Source organism: Triturus cristatus, chromosome 4_2 (assembly GCF_964204655.1).
Source record: "Triturus cristatus chromosome 4_2, aTriCri1.1, whole genome shotgun sequence".
Classification (NCBI taxonomy): domain Eukaryota; kingdom Metazoa; phylum Chordata; class Amphibia; order Caudata; family Salamandridae; genus Triturus; species Triturus cristatus.
Genome location: NC_140586.1, coordinates 898,970,940 through 898,991,068, shown reverse-complemented (window position 1 = coordinate 898,991,068; position 20,129 = coordinate 898,970,940). Strand labels below are relative to the sequence as shown.

Sequence of the window (20,129 nt, the reverse complement as noted above, 5' to 3'; positions counted from 1 at the left end):
GGGTACAGGGTTAAGACTGATTTGCATATAGCTGGGCCCAAACTGGGGTGGTGTAGTGGGCAAAAGAACGATGGATTTAACCCAGATCTTTTGACTGGGGGGAATGTTTGCATTGTCAGCATTCCGTCCATCATTTGTTTGCTGTACAAGCACATTACCGGCTTGTCAGCTGGGGAGCGGGGGAGAATAGTCTGTGTGGGACTGAGGAAGTCTTCCAGGTTCCCAGTAGACTTTAAGGCTCTGCACCCTGGCACCAAATGGGCCAGGATGATGAAGTGCTAATACAATGACTATATCACTACTGTTTGTTTGCTGCGCTTTGACCTTCTATTATAAGTGGGACCTGAACCTGTTCTTGTTGTTGCCGCCTCGGGTGTACGGTTAAATGCTTTGATTTTGATGACCGTGTCTCAGAACCTTCCTGAGAACAAGCAACAACAAGGCAACAGGTATCGAATTGTTTGAAACCTTCTTTTGGGTGACAATGAGACCTTTGTCGGGACCCCAACAGAGCTATTGTGAACATCCCATGGAAGTGTCCAACATGGTGTGTGCATGAGAAAGAACAATGTTTGGATGACACTGGCAGATGTTTATGTTTTGAGGCAGTTGCTTTATGTAGTAAAGGGCCTTATTCCTCCCTCCAGACTACCTTTGTAAGTCAATGCATTTATTCTCATTTTCTGTGTTACCTCGGTTTATTTCTGATGTGCCCAGCTTGCTTAAGTGACCTTGGTGAGTCTACATTTTTTTGATCTGTACCTTGTTCACTTTCCAGAAGTCTTAGTTCAGCCCCTCAGGCAATTTAAAAACATCCTCTTTCTTACGTTACATTGAAGATGTCCTTCCCTTTCGTTCTGGCGCCTATCCATGTGTGCGTCTCCTTGGAATAAAAAGCTCGAGCATAGTGAGAGATGCCGTGCAATTGTTGTGTTGATGTTCTGGTGTTCCTATGTGCGTTTTATGGGATCCTTTGTCTCTGTCTATAGCTCTGCTTGACCTGGGGGGGGCTTCCTTACTTTCATCAATCGACACATGTTTCGCTCCAGCATCTAGCCTGCGGTCTTTAGGGAGGCTTTGGTGGTTATGATTCAGTCAAACTTTGCATTCTTACGTAGTCCTTCTATTGGGAAATAAACAATGATTACGGATTGTGTATCTAGAGCGGGTTGGCCTCATCGTCCATCCTGCGATCTGTAAGTTCTTGTGTAAAATCTGTCATTTTCCAGATGCGTTCACGCGTCCGGTGTCCTTAACAGTGTCTCTGGCAATAATCGCATTGCAGGTTAGACGACACTAGAGTTTACACTGTTATTCTTTCCCAAACTTTCCTGGAAGATGCAGACATGAAGTAGGTCTAAAGTGACCTTCAGTGACCTCCAGGCAGGATGGAGAGTCCTCAGGAACACATTTGTCGAGGTGATACCCTGTAGCCACTATTGGATCTGGAACAGACTGCAAAGCCCGCTTGAAGCTGTGCTAACATGTGAATTACAGTTGAGCAGGCCAGCGGATAAAGAGGGCCGACGAGAGGGAGAGGGAGAGGGATTGAAGATTTTTTGAGTATGGCATAGAGACAGCTTAGCTTTGTTTCTTAGCCTCACGTTTACCAAATGTGAAAATACATACATTTATTGTACATACAGGAGTTTGTCTGCTCTTTTCATCCATTGGTCTCTTTGACTGTCATTCACATGTTGCTTCCGCCCATACAGAAGCGGGTTAGCCCACTTCATCCCCTGTCTTGCACTGAGTGATGGCATTTTTCCATGTATCATTTCTTCTTTCACATTGCATGTTTGAAAAACAATTCATGCTTGTCAAGGCCAGGCTTATTGGCTTTGCCAGTGCTTGTTATTACTATAGCTATCCACTACTTCCTATCATATTGACTTCCATTTTGGGACCCATCTTTTACAGCCTTTCCGCTGCGGCCTTTCTTCTTCATAGTACGCATACACATTCTTCGTGATCCAAGGAATATTTTGTATCTGTAAAGTTCATTTACGATTGATCGTGGGGCATCAAAGTCTGTTTATAGATTTCTTTTTCCTGTAATTTACCGGAAGTTGGTGCCCATTAGCGCCTCCATTTGGATCCTCACTTCTCAAAGTGTCTGAATCCTCCTTCCGCCACGTGATCGGGTGCAAGGTGGGTCACTGGGACCCAGCGACACACAAAACTCCCATACATTTATCTCTGAACTCATTTCTTCTCCTCTTTAAAAGGGGAGAGTGGGGGTTGCTTCCTGTCTCCACATTATCATCAATGGAGACGTGCAGTTTTTGGGGTATTGTGGGAGAAGGCTTTCTGAGATAACAAACAATTTGATGAAATAAGGTGTGTAAAGAAACAGGCCGGCAGGCAGCTTAGCATACAAGTCGGAGTGCACTGGTCATTTAAACATTAAGAGCTTGAGCCTGTTGTGTGCCTAGCCTTTTGTTATGAACCCGAAACCGGTCCCAGGAAGCTTGTTTCCGGTCCAGGGAAGACATGGCTTGGCAGTTCGGGCTGGACTGTTCCCATGAGGGACAGGGTCAGACTGATTTGCATATGGCCATGTCTGAACTGGGGTGGTGGAGTGAGCTAAAGAATGATGATGGATTAAACCCAGATCAGTTGACTGGGGGTGAGTGTTTGATTTGCTCTAACGCTCCGTCCATCATCCCCTTTGGTATTGCGTGTGCCTAGCCTAGGGCAGCCCTTTTAAAGATGGACTGTATCCCAAGCTTGGGGCAAGGTCTGTACACTGCATAAGTGGCACCGAGATGGAAATGTTTAATATCTCTGACTGAGAACCTAGTATGTGGGTAGTCCGTCAAAGCCACGACTATCTCCAAGGGGATACTGCAGGGCAACAATCAGGCGCCTGAAGCTTAGCGGAGTCCACTGCGGCACGGATTACTTGGTGGGTGACCAAGGAGCCTTCCGTTACCATGTCCTCAGTGTCTTGATGCCTGTGTGGAGGGACATCCTCCACGGATGAGTTCATCTCCTCCCAGATTTCTCTGTCATTTTGTCACAAGAGAGTGCGGCGTTACAGCTCTTCGGAGCGGTGGTCGCACACCCTTTTCCCCGTAGCATCAATTACTTGCTCTTTGCCATCCAGTGGAGCAGTCTTCTCTGGGGCAGAGGCGGGATGGTATATTACTGACATGACTATTATGGAAGCTGCTTTGGGCCCAATCTAAAGAACTCAGGGTTCTGTTCCGGTGACTTGTATTTATTAAATAGGCGACGAGCCTCCACCTTGACCGCTGATTGAGTAAGGATTTTTTCTTCTGCAATCTCTGTTAGGCCTCGGGCTTGAGGCAGAAACCTTCATACAGCCCATGGGTTTAGTGCCTCCATTATAATAAAAGCTGAAGATAGAGGGGCTTCCGCTAGGATGTCCAATTTAGTGGTACCCCTAATGAGTACGTCATGGAAGGTGGTGCTGTGATCCGCCGGCGAACTCTTGAGGGTGGAGTTGAAGAAGACACTAGTACCTGGATCTCTCCCAAGCTGAGACCGGGAGACCGTATCAGTGACCAGTAGCAGGCTTTGCCCTGATATGATTGAATGAATTAATAGTTATGTTTGTAAAGCGCACAATCGCCAAAGTCGTCTTGATGCTAGGACCGTAGAGAAAAAAGAAAAAAAAACCATGACGAGCAGAAGCAAAGACTCGACTCTCGGTGCTCCAAGGGCCATGGACTCCATCCCTTTCGAAATCTGCCAAGATCCAGGTCTCTTTCTCTACAGGAAGAAAATGGAGATTCAGCTCTTCAAATGGACCCTTGTTTCTGCATGATCTTTTCAGCTAGTGACCCTCAATTATTACTGTCATTCTCAATATCCATGTCGTTCCAGCACCAGCCTTCCCTCTCCTTGGATATTACCAGTCGGGTCCATTCAACCTTTCATCCTCTGAGCAGGATTAAATGAAATCTTTTGAGTTGTTCCCCTCTATAATACCGCTTCGGCAGCGAATATGCGCCTTCGGAGTAGGCGTTGTTGACGCTCCTGTCCAGTCAGCATTAAGAGGGGTTAACTAGCAGGAAAGGGCAAATCCACAAATTCAATTCACTCGGCCAAAACCATTAAAGAAAATATGCAATACTAGACTCCTCCAGTTCTCAATTTAGTACATTTATTCACATATCAAAGTTCACATTATGGAGAGTGAAAGTTAGTTCGAATCAGCCAATTCATAAAGTAAGAAAAATGACAAGTGCCATTGGGAAATTAATTAGGGCTGGAACTTTGGCAAATCATCAATTAATAGAACTAAGTCCTAAAAACAAAGCGACCACGCGTGTAAACAAGAAAAACAGAATCAAAATGAGCATTGCCTCTTTAAAACAACAAGCAGCACATTTAAATGCTACAGTGGTGCAAAAATGTCTAAGACAACATGTCTAGTGACGAGCTCTCTTTAAATAGGATCATAATAATGATCGTGCTCCTTCCTGCGAAACAATGTGTAATGTTTCAGACCATGAAAGCACACTTTATCACGGCAGGACGCTACTTAGAAAGGTGGCGCTAAAATGTCACTTGCACATTAAACCAATAACGCCTCTCCTCCTTCCCAAAGCCTCCTTTCTCCGAGATCCGGCTCCTCTCTCCTCCTTCCCTAGGGTGGGACTCAGAGGAGGCTTTAGGAGGAGACTGGTCTGGGAGAAAGGAGGCTTTGGGGAGGAGGAGAGAGGAGACTGGTCTCAGAGAAAGGAGGCTTTGGGGAGGAGTAGATATGAGACGGTTCTGGGATAAAGGAGGCTTTGGGAAGGAGGAGAGAGGAGACGGGTCTGTGAGAGGAGACGAGTCTGGGAGAAAGGAGGCTTTGGGAAGGAGGAGAGAGGAGACAAGTCTGGGAGATAGCAGACGAGTCTGGGAGAAAGGAGACTTTGGGAAGGAGGAGAGAGGAGACTGGTCTGGGAGAAAGGAGGCTTTGGGAAGGAGCAGAGAGGAGACTGGTCTGGGAGAAAGAAGGCTTTGGGAAGGAGGATAGAGGAGACTGGTCTGGGAGAAAGAAGGCTTTGGGAAGGAGGATAGAGGAGACTGGTCTGGTAGAAAGGAGGCTTTGGGAAGGAGCAGAGAGGAGACCATCTGGGAGATAGCAGATGGGTCTGGGAGAAAGGAGGCTTTGGGAAGGAGCAGAGAGGAGACTGGTCTGGGAGAAAGGAGGCTTTGTGAAGGAGGATAGAGGAGAGGAGGCTTTGGGAAGGAGAAGAGAGGAGACTGGTCTGGGAGAAAGGAGGCTTTGGGAAGGAGGAGACTGGTCTGTGAGAAAGAAGGCTTTGGGAAGGAGGAACGAGGAGACTGATCTGGGTGAAAGAAGGCTTTGTGAAGGAGGATAGAGGAGACTAGTCTGGGAGAAAGGAGGCTTTGGGAAGGAGCAGAGAGGAGACCATCTGGGAGATAGCAGATGGGTCTGGGAGAAAGGAGGCTTTGGGAATGAGGAGAGAGGAGACTGGTCTGGGAGAAAGGAGGCTTTGGGAAGGAGGATAGAGGAGAGGAGGCTTTGGGAAGGAGGATAGAGGAGACTGATCTGGGAGAAAGGAGGCTTTGGGAAGGAGGATAGAGGGGACTGGTCTGGGAGAAAGAAGGCTTTGGGAAGGAGGATAGAGGAGACTGATCTGGGAGAAAGAAGGCTTTGGGAAGGAGGAGAGAGGAGACGAGTCTGGGAGGTAGCAGATGGGTCTGGGAGAAAGGAGGGTTTGGGAAGGAGGAGAGGAGACTAATCCGGGAGAAAGAATGCTTTGGGAAGGAGGATAGAGGAGACTGGTCTGGGGGAAAGGAGGCTTTGGGAAGGAGCAGAGAGGAGACCATCTGGGAGATAGCAGATGGGTCTGGGAGAAAGGAGGCTTTGGGAAGGAGGATAGAGGAGACTGGTCTGGGAGAAAGGAGGCTTTGAGAAGGAGGAGAGAGGAGACTGATCTGGGAGAAAGAAGGCTTTGGGAAGGAGGATAGAGGAGACTGGTCTGGGAGAAAGGAGGCTTTGGGAAGGAGGAGAAAGGAGACGAGTCTGGGAGATAGCAGACTAGTTTGGGAGAAAGGAGGCTTTGGGAAGGATAGAGGAGACTGGTTTTGTAGAAAGGAGGCTTTGGGAAGGAGGAGAGAGGAGACTAATCCGGGAGAAAGAAGGCTTTGGGAAGGAGGATAGAGGAGACTAATCCGGGGGGAAGGAGGCTTTGGGAAGGAGGATAGAGGAGACTGGTCTGGGAGAAAGAAGGCTTCGGGAAGGAGGAAAGAGGAGAGTGATCTGGGTGAAAGAAGGCTTTGGGAAGGAGGATAGAGGAGACTGGTCTGGGAGAAAGGAGGCTTTGGGAAGGAGCAGAGAGGAGACCATCTGGGAGATAGCAGATGGGTCTGGGAGAAAGGAGGCTTTGGGAAGGAGGAGAGGAGACCGTATGGGAGATAGCAGATGGGTCTGGGAGAAAGGAGTCTTTGGGAAGGAGGAGAGGAGACCGTATGGGAGATAGCAGATGGGTCTGGGAGAAAGGAGGCTTTAGGAAGGAGGAGAGAGGAGACTGGTCTGGGAGAAAGGAGGCTTTAGGAAGGAGGAGAGAGGAGACGAGTCTGGGAGAAAGTAGGCTTTGGAAAGGAGGAGAGAGGAGACTAGTCTGGGAGGTAGCAGATGGGTCTGGGAGAAAGGAGGGTTTAGGAAGGAGGAGAGAGGAGACTGGTCTGGGAGAAAGGAGGCTTTGGGAAGGAGGAGAGAGGAGACGAGTCTGGGAGAAAGTAGGCTTTGGAAAGGAGGAGAGAGGAGACTAGTCTGGGAGGTAGCAGATGGGTCTGGGAGAAAGGAGGGTTTGGGAAGGAGGATAGAGGAGACTGGTCTGGGGGAAAGGAGGCTTTGGGAAGGAGCAGAGAGGAGACCATCTGGGAGATAGCAGATGGGTCTGGGAGAAAGGAGGCTTTGGGAAGGAGGAGAGAGGAGACTGGTCTGGGAGAAAGAAGGCTTTGGGAAGGAGGAGAGGGGAGACGGGTCTGGGAGACAGAAGGCTTTGGGAAGGAGGATAGAGGAGACTGGTCTGGGAGACAGAAGGCTTTGGGAAGGAGGATAGAGGAGATTGATCTGGGAGAAAGAAGGCTTTGGGAAGGAGGAGAGAGGAGGCTGGTCTGGGAGAAAGGAGGCTTTGGGAAGGAGGAGAGAGGAGACTAGTCTGGGAGATAGCAGACGAGTCTGGGAGAAAGGAGGCTTTGGGAAGGAGGATAGAGGAGACTGGTCTGTGAGAAAGGAGGCTTTGGGAAGGAGGAGAGAGGAGACTGATCTGGGAGAAAGAAGGCTTTGGGAAGGAGGATAGAGGAGACTGGTCTGGGAGAAAGGAGGCTTTGGGGAGGCGGAGAGAGGAGACTGATCTGGGAGAAAGGAGGCTATGGGAAGGAGGATAGAGGAGACTGGTCTGGGAGAAAGGAGGCTTTGGGAAGGAGGAGAGAGGAGACGAGTCTGGGAGATAGCAGACTAGTCTGGGAGAAAGGAGGCTTTGGGAAGGAGGAGAGAGGAGGCTGGTCTGGGAGAAAGAAGGGTTTGCGAAGGAGGAGAGAGGAGACTGGTCTGGGAGAAAGGAGGCTTTGGGAAGGAGTATAGGGGAGACTAATCCGGGAGAAAGAAGGCTTTGGGAAGGAGGATAGAGGAGACTGGTCTGGGAGAAAGGAGGCTTTGGGAAGGAGGAGAGAGGAGACGAGTCTGGGAGATAGCAGACTAGTCTGGGAGAAAGGAGGCTTTGGGAAGGGTAGAGGAGACTGGTTTTGTAGAAAGGAGGCTTTGGGAAGGAGGAGAGGAGACTGGTCTGGGAGAAAGAAGGCTTTGGGAAGGAGGAGAGGAGACTGGTCTGGGAGAAAGAAGGCTTTGGGAAGGAGGAGAGAGGGGACTGGTCTGGGAGAAAGAAGGCTTTGGGAAGGAGGAGAGAGGAGACTGCTCTGGGAGACAGAAGGCTTTGGGAAGGAGGATAGAGATGACTGATCTGGGAGAAAGGAGGCTTTGGGAAGGAGGAGAGGAGACCGTATGGGAAATAGCAGATGGGTCTGGGAGAAAGGAGGCTTTGGGAAGGAGGAGAGAGGAGACTGGTCTGGGAGAAAGGAGGCTTTGGGAAGGAGGATAGAGGAGATGGGTCTGTGAGAGAGGAGACGAGTCTGGGAGAAAGTAGGCTTTGGAAAGGAGGAGAGAGGAGACTAGTCTGGGAGGTAGCAGACGAGTCTGGGAGAAAGGAGGGTTTGGGAAGGAGGAGAGGAGACCGTCTGGGAGATAGCAGATGGGTCTGGGAGAAAGTAGGCTTTGGGAAGGAGGATAGAGGAGACTAATCTGGGAGAAAGGAGGCTTTGGGAAGGAGCAGAGAGGAGACCATCTGGGAGATAGCAGACGAGTCTGGGAGAAAGGAGGCTTTGGGAAGGAGGATAGAGGAGACTGGTCTGGGAGAAAGGAGGCTTTGGGAAGGAGGAGAGAGGAGACTGATCTGGGAGAAAGAAGGCTTTGGGAAGGAGGATAGAGGAGACTGGTCTGGGAGAAAGGAGGCTTTGGGGAGGAGGAGAGAGTAGACTGATCTGGGAGAAAGAAGGCTTTGGTAAGGAGGATAGAGGAGACTGGTCTGGGAGAAAGGAGGCTTTGGGAAGGATAGAGGAGACTGGTTTTGTAGAAAGGAGGCTTTGGGAAGGAGGAGAGAGGAGAGAGGAGACTGGTCTGCGAGAAAGGAGGCTTTGGGAAGGAGGATAGAGGAGACTGGTTTGGGAGAAAGAAGACTTTGAGAAGGAGGAGAGAGGAGACTGATCTGGGAGAAAGAAGGCTTTGGGAAGGAGGATAGAGGAGACTGGTTTGGGAGAAAGAAGACTTTGAGAAGGAGGAGAGAGGAGACTGATCTGGGAGAAAGAAGGCTTTGGGAAGGAGGATAGAGGAGACTGGTCTGGGAGAAAGGAGGCTTTGGGAAGGAGGATAGAGGAGAGGAGGCTTTGGGAAGGAGGAGAGAGGAGACTGGTCTGGGAGAAAGGAGGCTTTAGGAAGGAGGAGAGAGGAGACTGGTCTGGGAGAAAGAAGGCTTTGGGAAGGAGGAGAGAGGAGACTGGTCTGGGAGAAAGGAGGCTTTGGGAAGGAGGATAGAGGAGACTGGTCTGGGAGAAAGGAGGCTTTGGGAAGGAGGATAGAGGAGACTCGTCTGGGAGAAAGAAGGCTTTGGGAAGGAGGAAAGAGGAGACTGATCTCGGTGAAAGAAGGCTTTGGGAAGGAGGATAGAGGAGACTGGTCTGGGAGTAAGGAGGCTTTGGGAAGGAGCAGAGAGGAGACCATCTGGGAGATAGCAGATGGGTCTGGGAGAAAGGAGGCTTTGGGAAGGAGGAGAGGAGACTGGTCTGGGAGAAAGAAGGCTTTGGGAAGGAGGAGAGAGGGGACTGGTCTGGGAGAAAGAAGGCTTTGGGAAGGAGGAGAGAGGAGACTGCTCTGGGAGACAGAAGGCTTTGGGAAGGAGGATAGAGATGACTGATCTGGGAGAAAGGAGGCTTTGGGAAGGAGGAGAGGAGACCGTATGGGAAATAGCAGATGGGTCTGGGAGAAAGGAGTCTTTGGGAAGGAGGAGAGAGGAGACTGGTCTGGGAGAAAGGAGGCTTTGGGAAGGAGGATAGAGGAGATGGGTCTGTGAGAGAGGAGACGAGTCTGGGAGAAAGTAGGCTTTGGAAAGGAGGAGAGAGGAGACTAGTCTGGGAGGTAGCAGACGAGTCTGGGAGAATGGAGGGTTTGGGAAGGAGGAGAGGAGACCGTCTGGGAGATAGCAGATGGGTCTGGGAGAAAGGAGGCTTTGGGAAGGAGGATAGAGGAGACTAATCTGGGAGAAAGGAGGCTTTGGGAAGGAGCAGAGAGGAGACCATCTGGGAGATAGCAGACGAGTCTGGGAGAAAGGAGGCTTTGGGAAGGAGGATAGAGGAGACTGGTCTGGGAGAAAGGAGGCTTTGGGAAGGAGGAGAGAGGAGACTGATCTGGGAGAAAGAAGGCTTTGGGAAGGAGGATAGAGGAGACTGGTCTGGGAGAAAGGAGGCTTTGGGGAGGAGGAGAGTGTAGACTGATCTGGGAGAAAGAAGGCTTTGGTAAGGAGGATAGAGGAGACTGGTCTGGGAGAAAGGAGGCTTTGGGAAGGATAGAGGAGACTGGTTTTGTAGAAAGGAGGCTTTGGGAAGGAGGAGAGAGGAGAGAGGAGACTGGTCTGCGAGAAAGGAGGCTTTGGGAAGGAGGATAGAGGAGACTGGTTTGGGAGAAAGGAGGCTTTGGGAAGGAGGAGAGAGGAGACTGGTCTGGGAGAAAGAAGGCATTGGGAAGGAGGAGAGAGGAGACTGATCTGGGAGAAAGAAGGCTTTGGGAAGGAGGATAGAGGAGACTGGTCTGGGAGAAAGGAGGCTTTGGGAAGGAGGATAGAGGAGACCATCTGGGAGATAGCAGATGGGTCTGGGAGAAAGGAGGCTTTGCGAAGGAGGAGAGGGGAGACTGGTCTGGGAGAAAGAAGGCTTTGGGAAGGAGTATAGGGGAGACTAATCCGGGAGAAAGAAGGCTTTGGGAAGGAGGATAGAGGAGACTGGTCTGGGAGAAAGGAGGCTTTGGGAAGGAGCAGAGAGGAGACCATCTGGGAGATAGCAGATGGGTCTGGAGAAGGAGGCTTTGGGACGGAGGAGAGAGGACACCGTCTGGGAGATAGGAGAAGGGTCTGGGAGAAAGGGGGCTTTGGGAAGGAGGAGAGAGGAGACTGGTCTGAGAGAAAGGAGGCTTTGGGAAGGAGGAGAGAAGAGACGAGTCTGGGAGATAGCAGACGAGTCTGGGAGAAAGGAGGCTTTGGAAAGGAGGAGAACGGTCTGGGAGAAAGGAGGCCTTGGGAAGGAGGAGAGAGGAGATGGGTCTGGGAGAAAGAAGGTGAGAGGAGACAGGTCTGGGAGGAAGGAGGTGATAGGAGACTGGCTTGGGAAGAAGGTGGCCTTTGGAAGGAGGAGAGAAGAGACCGCTCTGGGAGAAATGATGCTTTGGGAAGGATGAGAGAGGAGACGGGTCCGGGAGAAAGGAGGCTTTGGGGAGGAGGAGAGGAGACTGGTCTGTGAGGAAGAGGGCATAGGAAAGGGGGAGAGAGAGGGCTCTATGAGGGGACGTGTAGGGGGTCATGGAATGGATGGGTGGAGGGTAGTAAGAGTTGTGGAACAGTGGGTTCTGGTACGGAGTGAGGGAGCAGAGGGCTCTGGCGTGAAATGGGGGGCACAGGGTCCTAGCGTGTAGTGAGGGAGCAGAGGGTTCTGGCATGTAGTGAGGGAGCAGAGAGTTCTGGCATGGAGTGAGGGAGCAAAGGGTTCTGGCATGGAGTGAGGGGGCGGGGGAGCAGATGGTTCTGGCATGGAGTGAGGGGGCGAATGGGTCCCACATGGAGAGAGGGTGCAGAGGGCTCTGGCGTGGAGTGATGGGGCAGGTTCTGGCATGGAGTGGGTAAGCAGAGAGCTCTGGTTTGGAGCGGGGGAGTGGGGTGGGGAGAAAAGGACAATGGGGTGAAGTGACGGGGTACGGGGCTCTGAGATGAAAGAAGGGGGCGCTAGGTTTGACGGAGTGAGGGCCAAAGGGATCTGTGTTATCGTGGGTGTGGGAGAGACAGAGGGCCAGGTGAATCGGGGGCTGTGAGGGCTGAGAGCTCTGTGTATCGTGGGGTGTGGGAGGGCAGAGGGCTCTGTGTATCGTGGGGTGTGTGAGGGGCAGAGGGCCAGGTGAATCGTGGGGTGAGTGAGGGCTGAGAGCTCTGTGTATCGTGGGGTGTGGCAGGGCAGAGGGCTCTGTGTATCGTGGGGTGTGGGAGGGGCAGAGGGCCTTGTGAATCGTGGGGTGTGAGGGGCAGCGGGCTCTGTATCGTGGGGTGTGGGGGGGCAGAGGGCCTTGTGAATCGTGGGGTGTGAGGGGCAGCGGGCTCTGTATCGTGGGGTGTTCGTGGGCAGAGGGCTCTGTGTATAGTGGGGTGTGGGAGGGGCAGGGGCTCTGAATCGTGGGGTGTGGGAGGGCAGAGGGCTCTATGTATCGTGGAGTGTGAGGGGCAGAGGGCTAGGTGAATCGTGGGGTGTGGGAGGGCAGGGGGCTCTGTGAATCATTGGGTGGCAGAGGGCTCTGTGAATCGTGGGGTGTGGGGGGGGGGCAGGGGCTCAGTTATGGGCTATTGGGCAGTGGCTCTGGTCCAGGAGGGGGTAACTGAGCACTGGTCCTTAAAGAGGGGGATGGGGTCGGGGCTCTGAGATGAAAGAAGGTGGCCGAAGGCTTAACAGGCAGGGAGGGGCCCACTGGGGTCACGAGCTAACCATGTGCCCCACACACGAGGTCCCCTCTGCCTGCCTTCCCTCCTCACTCCCTGGCCTCCTGCTCCACGGACTGAAGTGCTGCGCAGGGCTCCAGGCCCCAGGTAAGGCTCATAGTGTGGACTGTGCCCGACCCCACATCCACGTCCACCCCGCATGTGAGGGCCCGGCCAGAGCCCAGGGCGGCTGACTGTCTTCTCTTTGTGACTTCTCTCTCTGACTTCTCTAACGTCTGGACGGAGGGAGTACTCTCGGAGGCTGGTGGGGCTTGGGCCAGAGTCAGTCGAATGTCGGGCAGTGCCGGACACGGGTGAGCTGAGCCGTTCTCGCATATCCGGCACTCCCCGAGCCTAATGTGCGACTGGCTGTGCCCCAGCATACATGCCAACATTTCAGGAGAGCAAAGTGGGAGATCTAAAAAAAAAAAAAATCGGGAGAATGGGGCCTTCAATCGGGTTTCTGTCATGTATGGACTTTGGAAGTGTGCTGCTGCAGGGTCGGGCATTTGAAAGCAAATTCACGTGTTTTTTTTATCACCTTTCAGAAGCATGGAGCGCAATGGCAGGCAGAGAAAGAGGGGGATGCAATAGTTGTGCACTGGCCTGGGCTGAAACAGCTTCCAGGCACACACACAGCGCGCCCCCCCCCCCCCCCCAGTACTTCACAGGTGTTTAAAAGACAATTCGGTTGTTAATGGGGCTTTGTTGATTTGTCACCCCTTCTAGAGCCCCTGCATCGCCATTCTGACAATTGCTGGAAGAATTAGCACGTTACATATTACCAAGCCCTGTCAGCTGAAACCCCGAGGAATCGGGTTTTTGCTTGCAGGAATCGGGAGGCGGGAGACTAGCCTTCAAATCGGTAGTCTCACGCCTGAATCGGGAGTGTTGGCATGTATGCACCAGCCCTGAGGACTATCCATTCCTGGCTATTCTAATTTCCCCCTGCGTCCTCTCCTTCGAGCGAGGCGCGCCTTGAGGCTTTTTGGGTTGTAGCGCTGCGTCTTGTCATTCATTCAGCCTCTGCCCGTCAGTGGTTTACTGCATGGCATACAGTCCAGGTCACGTGGGTTCGTCGTCGTCCGTCCGTCCGTCGTTGTTGTCTACCTATAGTTCTCGCTGAATGATCGCGTCCTGGTTTCTTGTATTGGGGCTCCGTTGAAGGCACCCTTCGGATAGGACGCCACATTTCATTACTCTCCTTAAAGCGGTCATGGTCGTCTGTGACGAGTATGTATGAATGAGTGTCCCTGCATGTTAACCGTTTCCTGTTTAAAGCCTTTTATTTGCATCTGTGCCGCACCTTCATTTCGTTTCATTTTACACTCGGGAGTGCTTTTGCATCCCTCGCGCTGAAGCCACCCACCCAGGCTTGTATCCATACCCTGAAGCCACCCGCCGGCTGTATGAAGGTGGAGGCTGTCTGTGGCCTCGGAGCAGGATGCTGGGCGTCTCCTGCCCCTCTGGGGGAGGCCGGTGGAGCATTCCGGGGGTAGCTCGTGGGGTGCGGCGTGAAGACCAATGCTAGCAACACACACACACACACACACACACACCACCCCCCCCACACCCCCCCCCCACACACACCCCCCCACGCACACTCACCCCCCCATACCCCCCCACCTCCCCTCATACCCCCACCCCCCCTCATACCCCCGACCCCCCCACCCCCTCCCCCAAACACACCCACACACACCCACCCCCCCACACACACCCACCCCCCACACACACACACACCCACGCACACACCCCACGCACCCCCCCCCCCACACCCCCCCACACCCCCCCCACACACACCCCCACACCCCCACACCACACACCTCCGCCGCTTCTGCCTATCTCCGTCTGTGCCCAGGGCTCTCTTAAATGGCAGCAGGCGGTGTCCAGTGCACTCGAACGGATGTAGGGGGGGCTTGAGTAGTTAAGGAGTCTGTACCCCTACCGTTCATGAGAGCTCCCCCTGGATCAGTCTTGGGGTTCAGGCCCCGTTTAGGTCGAGAGTTCAAACGGCCTTCTAGACTCCAAGGGGCCACTGCTAGCCCATGAGAGGTCAGCACCAAGGATAGCTCCCCGAGCCACCCTGCCTCTCTGGAGGCGCCCAGTGGTCCGGCTGGTCACTTCCAAGGTAGGCAAGATCCATGTCGCCCCCTGGGGCTTCGCAGGTCCTTTCTCGCAGACTTTCGACCCAACCCTTTCAATATGGGGGCCTGGCAGGGGCAGCGCCAAGGGTTGAGCCGCAGACTCTTGGGCACGCAGCTGCTGAACTTGGCCTCCACCCTACGGTTGGACGGACTCCCTGTGGGGGTTAAGCTTGCCCCCTGGATGCCAGCAAAGCCTCCGTTCCGAACGTGGCTTCTTAACATAAGTTTACGTATCAGAGGGGCTCGCTGCGCCCTAACTACTATGCTATCTCTTGGTGCCTTCGTCAGGCTCAGCAGCGTTGCTGACCTCTGGTGAGAGCTACAGCGACCCCCAGCGTCCTCCAGCGTCCTCAGCATGGTCATGCTACCTTCTCCATTGGTTCTGGAGTCGGAGAGCTCATGACAGGCAAAACGAGCACTGGCAAAGCCAGTAGGTCTCGCATGTTTGACCTGTTGGCTCTGCCAATGGTTTTTAGCCAAGTTGCCCAGCATCCACCACGCCACTCGTGACAAAAGTGAAAAATAAAGAAAGCCTTTGATGCAGCTGCCCACACCACGCATGCGCACCTTTAATGTTACAGGTGTTTTTTTTTCTTTTTACCTTGTAATCCGAGTTTAATTAGTTACTAAAAAGAAAATAAAACGAGCAAAAACACCTTTTTAAGATATAGGGAGCGGGTGCATCATTATAGAAGGTGGTGGGAACATCAGATCAATATGGGGTACATTAGTGGGCAAACGGCAAAGCAACGTGGGGGCTTGAAGTAGAGGACGAACGCTGAAGCAACACGGGGGAGTTAGGGATGCAGAAGCAACGGGAAAGGCGCGGGGCGTAAACAGTAACGGGGGGTGGCAGGAACGAAAGCCGCACTAGGGATGGGGGAAAGCAGCACAGAAGGCGGACGGGGCAGGGACAGGCAGTCAGGCAACAGGAATGTGGGGGAGAGACTACACGAGGGAGAGGGCTTAACATGTGTGCACTATATAGGAGTGTTTCACACAAAAGGGAAAAAAGTGCTGCCTGACAAGCAAGCAGTGATGCCAGCCAATCAAAGGCTGTGAAGAGGCAGCGCGTCCTATTAAGATGTCCCTATGGACGGACGACAGCCAAAAGGCTGTTATGAGGCAGCACGCTCTATTAAGATGTCCCTATGGAAGGACGACAGCCAATCAAAGACTGTAAAGAGGCAGCGCGCTCTATTAAGATGTCCCTATGGAAGGACGACGGCCAATCAAAGACTGTAAAGAGGCAGCGAGCTTTATTAAGATGTCCCTACGGACGGACGACGGCCAATTAAAGGCTGTGAAGAGGCTGCACGCTCTACTAAGATGTCCCTATGGACGGACGACAGGAAATCAAAATCCGTAAACAGGCCCCGCGCGCTCTTTTAAGATGTCCCTATGGACAGACGAGGTGTGTCTGACAGAGCTTTTGTGATTAACAAAAACAAATATACAAGAGTTGTTTGGGGTCAGCCCCTTTCACGCTGAAAGCAGCAGATACTAGCAAAGGTGCTACCACAGCTGGGTGCAGTGTTGTGACCACAGATGTAACAAAAAGAGGCCACAGTAGTGCCCACAGGTGAGGCCACAGCAGGTAGAACGCAAAAGGAACAATTGATGGATGGAATGTTGAACAATGTCATACATTCACCCCAGTACAGAGATCTGGGCTTAATTCCCTTGTTTTTTGGCTCCCCGTGCCATTCATATTAAAACCCAGCAATATGCAAATCAGTTTTGACCTTGCTCCCCCTGGAAACAGTCCAGCCCAAACTGCCAGGCCAGGCCAGGTCCTCCGTGGCCAGGAAACAAGCATCCTGGGACCACTTTCAGGGTATCACCCCACATCAGCCAGGCTAGCTTGAATCCAGTGGCATGGTGAACATGTGACCCACGTCTGGGCATACCCTTCCCACTCGGGGTGACCAATGCAAAAAGAACAATTGATGGACAGAATGCAGAACAATGTAACATTAATCCCAGTACAGCATGACTGGGGGAGAATGTTTTATTTATTCAGCATTCCGTCCATTTGTTGACGCAGCACTTTTTGCTCTAAGTGTGCCGGGTATGCCCATACGTGGGTCCCTTGCTCACTGTGCCACTGGTTTAAAGCTATACAACAAACAAATGATGGACGGAATGCTGACAATGCAGACATTCTCCCCCAGTCAAAAGATCTGGGTTAAATCCATCGTTTTTTTGCCCACTACGCCACCCCAGTTTAGACATGGCCATATGCAAATCAGTCTTGACCCTGTGCCTCATGGGAACAGTCCAGCCCGAACTGCCAAGCCATGTCTTCCCTGGACCGGAATCAAGCATCCTAGGACCGGTTTCTGGCTATCAGCCGTCATCAGCCAGGATAGCTTGACTCCAGTGGCGTAGTGAGCACGGGTCCCACGTCTGGGAAAACCCGAAACCAGAAACCGGTCCTAGGATGCTTGTTTCCAGTCCAGGGAGGACCTGGCTTGGCAGTTCGGGCTGGACTGTTCCCATGGGGCACAGGGTCAAGACTGATTTGCATATGGCTGGGTTCAAACTGGAATGGCATGGTGAGCAAAAAAACGATGGATTTAGGCCCAGATCTCTGTACTGGGGTGAATGTATGACATTGTTCTGCATTCTGTCCATCAATTGTTATTTTTGCATTTGTCACCCCGAGTGGGAAGGGTATGCTCAGACGTGAGTCCCTTGCTCTCCATGCCACTGGAATCAAGCTATCCTGGCTGACGAGGGCTGAAAGCCCGAAACCGGTCCTAGGATGCTTGTTTCCAGTCCAGGGAGGACCTGGCTTGGCAGTTCGGGCTGGACTGTTCCCATGGGGCACAGGGTCAAGACTGATTTGCATATGGCTGGGTTCAAACTGGAATGGCATGGTGAGCAAAAAAACGATGGATTTAGGCCCAGATCTCTGTACTGGGGTGAATGTATGACATTATTCTGCATTCTGTCCATCAATTGTTATTTTTGCATTTGTCACCCCGAGTGGGAAGGGTATGCTCAGACGTGAGTCCCTTGCTCTCCATGCCACTGGAATCAAGCTATCCTGGCTGACGAGGGCTGAAAGCCCGAAACCGGTCCTAGGATGCTTGTTTCCAGTCCAGGGAGGACCTGGCTTGGCAGTTCGGGCTGGACTGTTCCCATGGGGCACAGGGTCAAGACTGATTTGCATATGGCTGGGTTCAAACTGGAATGGCATGGTGAGCAAAAAAACGATGGATTTAGGCCCAGATCTCTGTACTGGGGTGAATGTATGACATTGTTCTGCATTCTGTCCATCAATTATTTTTGCACTGGTTTAAAGCTAGCCTGGCTTATGAGGGGTGATATACCCTAAAACCGGTCCCAGGATCCATGTTTCTGGTCCAGGGAGGACCCGGCTTGGCAGTTTGGGCTGGACTGTCCCCAAGAGGTACAGGGTCAAGACAGAGTTGCTTATGGCTGGGTCCAAACTGGGGTAGTAAAGTGAGCAAAAGAATAAAGAACCGTGGATTCAACCCCAATCGCTTGACTGGGCGTGAATGTTTGATTTATTCAGCATTCCGTCCATCAGTTGTTGCCACAGCACAGCAGGTAGAACAGCAGAGACCACAGTAGTGACAAAAGGAGACTCCCCAGCCGGCTCAACAGCTAAGGCCACAGTAGTGACCACAGGTGAAGCCACAGCAGAGACCACAGCAGTGACCACCGGTGATGCGACTGCAAGTACAACAGCAGAGACCACAGTGGTGACCACAGGTGATGCAACAGCAGAGACCACAGTGGAGACCACAGTGGGTGGGCCACAGTTGATGCCACTGCAGAGACCACAATAGAGGCAACCGTAGTGACCACAGGTGATGCTACAGCAGAGACCGCAGTAGATGTCCGGTGATGCCACAGCAGAGACCACAGTGGTGGCCACAGGTGATGCAACAGCAGATAGAACAGCAGAGACCACAGTAGTGATCACAGGTGATGCAACAGTAGGGACCACAGGTGATGCCGCAGCAGAGACCACAGTAGTGCCCACAGGTGATGCGACCTCAGGTACAACAATGGAGACCACAGTAGGGACCACAGGTGATGCCACAGTAGAGACCACAGTAGTGCCCACAGGTGATGCGACCTCAGGTACAACAATGGAGACCACAGTAGGGACCACAGGTGATGCCACAGTAGAGACCACAGTAGTGCCCACAGGTGATGCGACCTCAGGTACAACAATGGAGACCACAGCGGTGACCACAGGTGATGCAACAGCAGAGACCCCAGTAGAGACAACAGTAGTGACGACAGGTGATGCCGCAGCAGACCCCACAGTGGTGACCACAGGTGCAGCGACCGCAGGTACAACAGCAGAGACCACAGTGGTGACCACAGGTGATGCAACAGTAGTGACGACAGGTGATGCCGCAGCAGACCCCACAGTGGTGACCACAGGTGATGCAACCGCACGTACAACAGCAGAGACCACAGTGGTGACCACAGGTGCAGAGACCACAGTGGTGACCACAGGTGCAGCGACCGCAGGTACAACAGCAGAGACCACAGTGGTGACCACAGGTGATGCAACAGCAGAGACCCCAGTAGAGACAACAGTAGTGACGACAGGTGATGCCGCAGCAGACCCCACAGTGGTGACCACAGGTGCAGCGACCGCAGGTACAACAGCAGAGACCACAGTGGTGACCACAGGTGATGCAACAGTAGTGACAACAGGTGATGCCGCAGCAGACCCCACAGTGGTGACCACAGGTGATGCGACCGCACGTACAACAGCAGAGACCACAGTGGTGACCACAGGTGCAGAGACCACAGTGGTGACCACAGGTGCAGCGACCGCAGGTACAACAGCAGAGACCACAGTGGTAACCACAGGTGATGCAACAGCAAAGACCCCAGTAGAGACAACAGTAGTGACGACAGGTGATGCCGCAGCAGACCCCACAGTGGTGACCACAGGTGCAGCGACCGCAGGTACAACAGCAGAGACCACAGTGGTGACCACAGGTGATGCAACAGTAGTGACGACAGGTGATGCCGCAGCAGACCCCACAGTGGTGACCACAGGTGATGCGACCGCACGTACAACAGCAGAGACCACAGTGGTGACCACAGGTGCAGAGACCACAGTGGTGACCACAGGTGCAGCGACCGCAGGTACAACAGCAGAGACCACAGTGGTGACCACAGGTGATGCAACAGCAGAGACCCCAGTAGAGACAACAGTAGTGACGACAGGTGATGCCGCAGCAGACCCCACAGTGGTGACCACAGGTGCAGCGACCGCAGGTACAACAGCAGAGACCACAGTGGTGACCACAGGTGATGCAACAGTAGTGACAACAGGTGATGCCGCAGCAGACCCCACAGTGGTGACCACAGGTGATGCGACCGCACGTACAACAGCAGAGACCACAGTGGTGACCACAGGTGCAGAGACCACAGTGGTGACCACAGGTGCAGCGACCGCAGGTACAACAGCAGAGACCACAGTGGTGACCACAGGTGATGCAACAGCAGAGACCCCAGTAGAGACAACAGTAGTGACGACAGGTGATGCCGCAGCAGACCCCACAGTGGTGACCACAGGTGCAGCGACCGCAGGTACAACAGCAGAGACCACAGTGGTGACCACAGGTGATGCAACAGTAGTGACAACAGGTGATGCCGCAGCAGACCCCACAGTGGTGACCACAGGTGCAGCGACCGCAGGTACAACAGC

The 20,129-nt window shown here is 52.9% G+C and overlaps 1 protein-coding gene across 13 annotated transcripts in view; it reads left to right on the top strand.

Moving 5' to 3' along the window:
• ST3GAL3 (ST3 beta-galactoside alpha-2,3-sialyltransferase 3) overlaps positions 1-20,129 on the top strand; it is a 1,226,061-nt gene that overhangs the window by 97,531 nt on the left and 1,108,401 nt on the right. The window contains exon 1 of one of the 13 annotated variants that reach the window (XM_085602934.1): positions 12,348-12,380. The exons of the other annotated variants lie outside the window; for them this stretch is intronic. The gene's annotated coding sequence lies outside the window, so the exon portion shown is untranslated. Of the gene's footprint in view, positions 1-12,347; positions 12,381-20,129 lie in introns of those variants that run through there. 13 annotated transcript variants of the gene reach the window in all.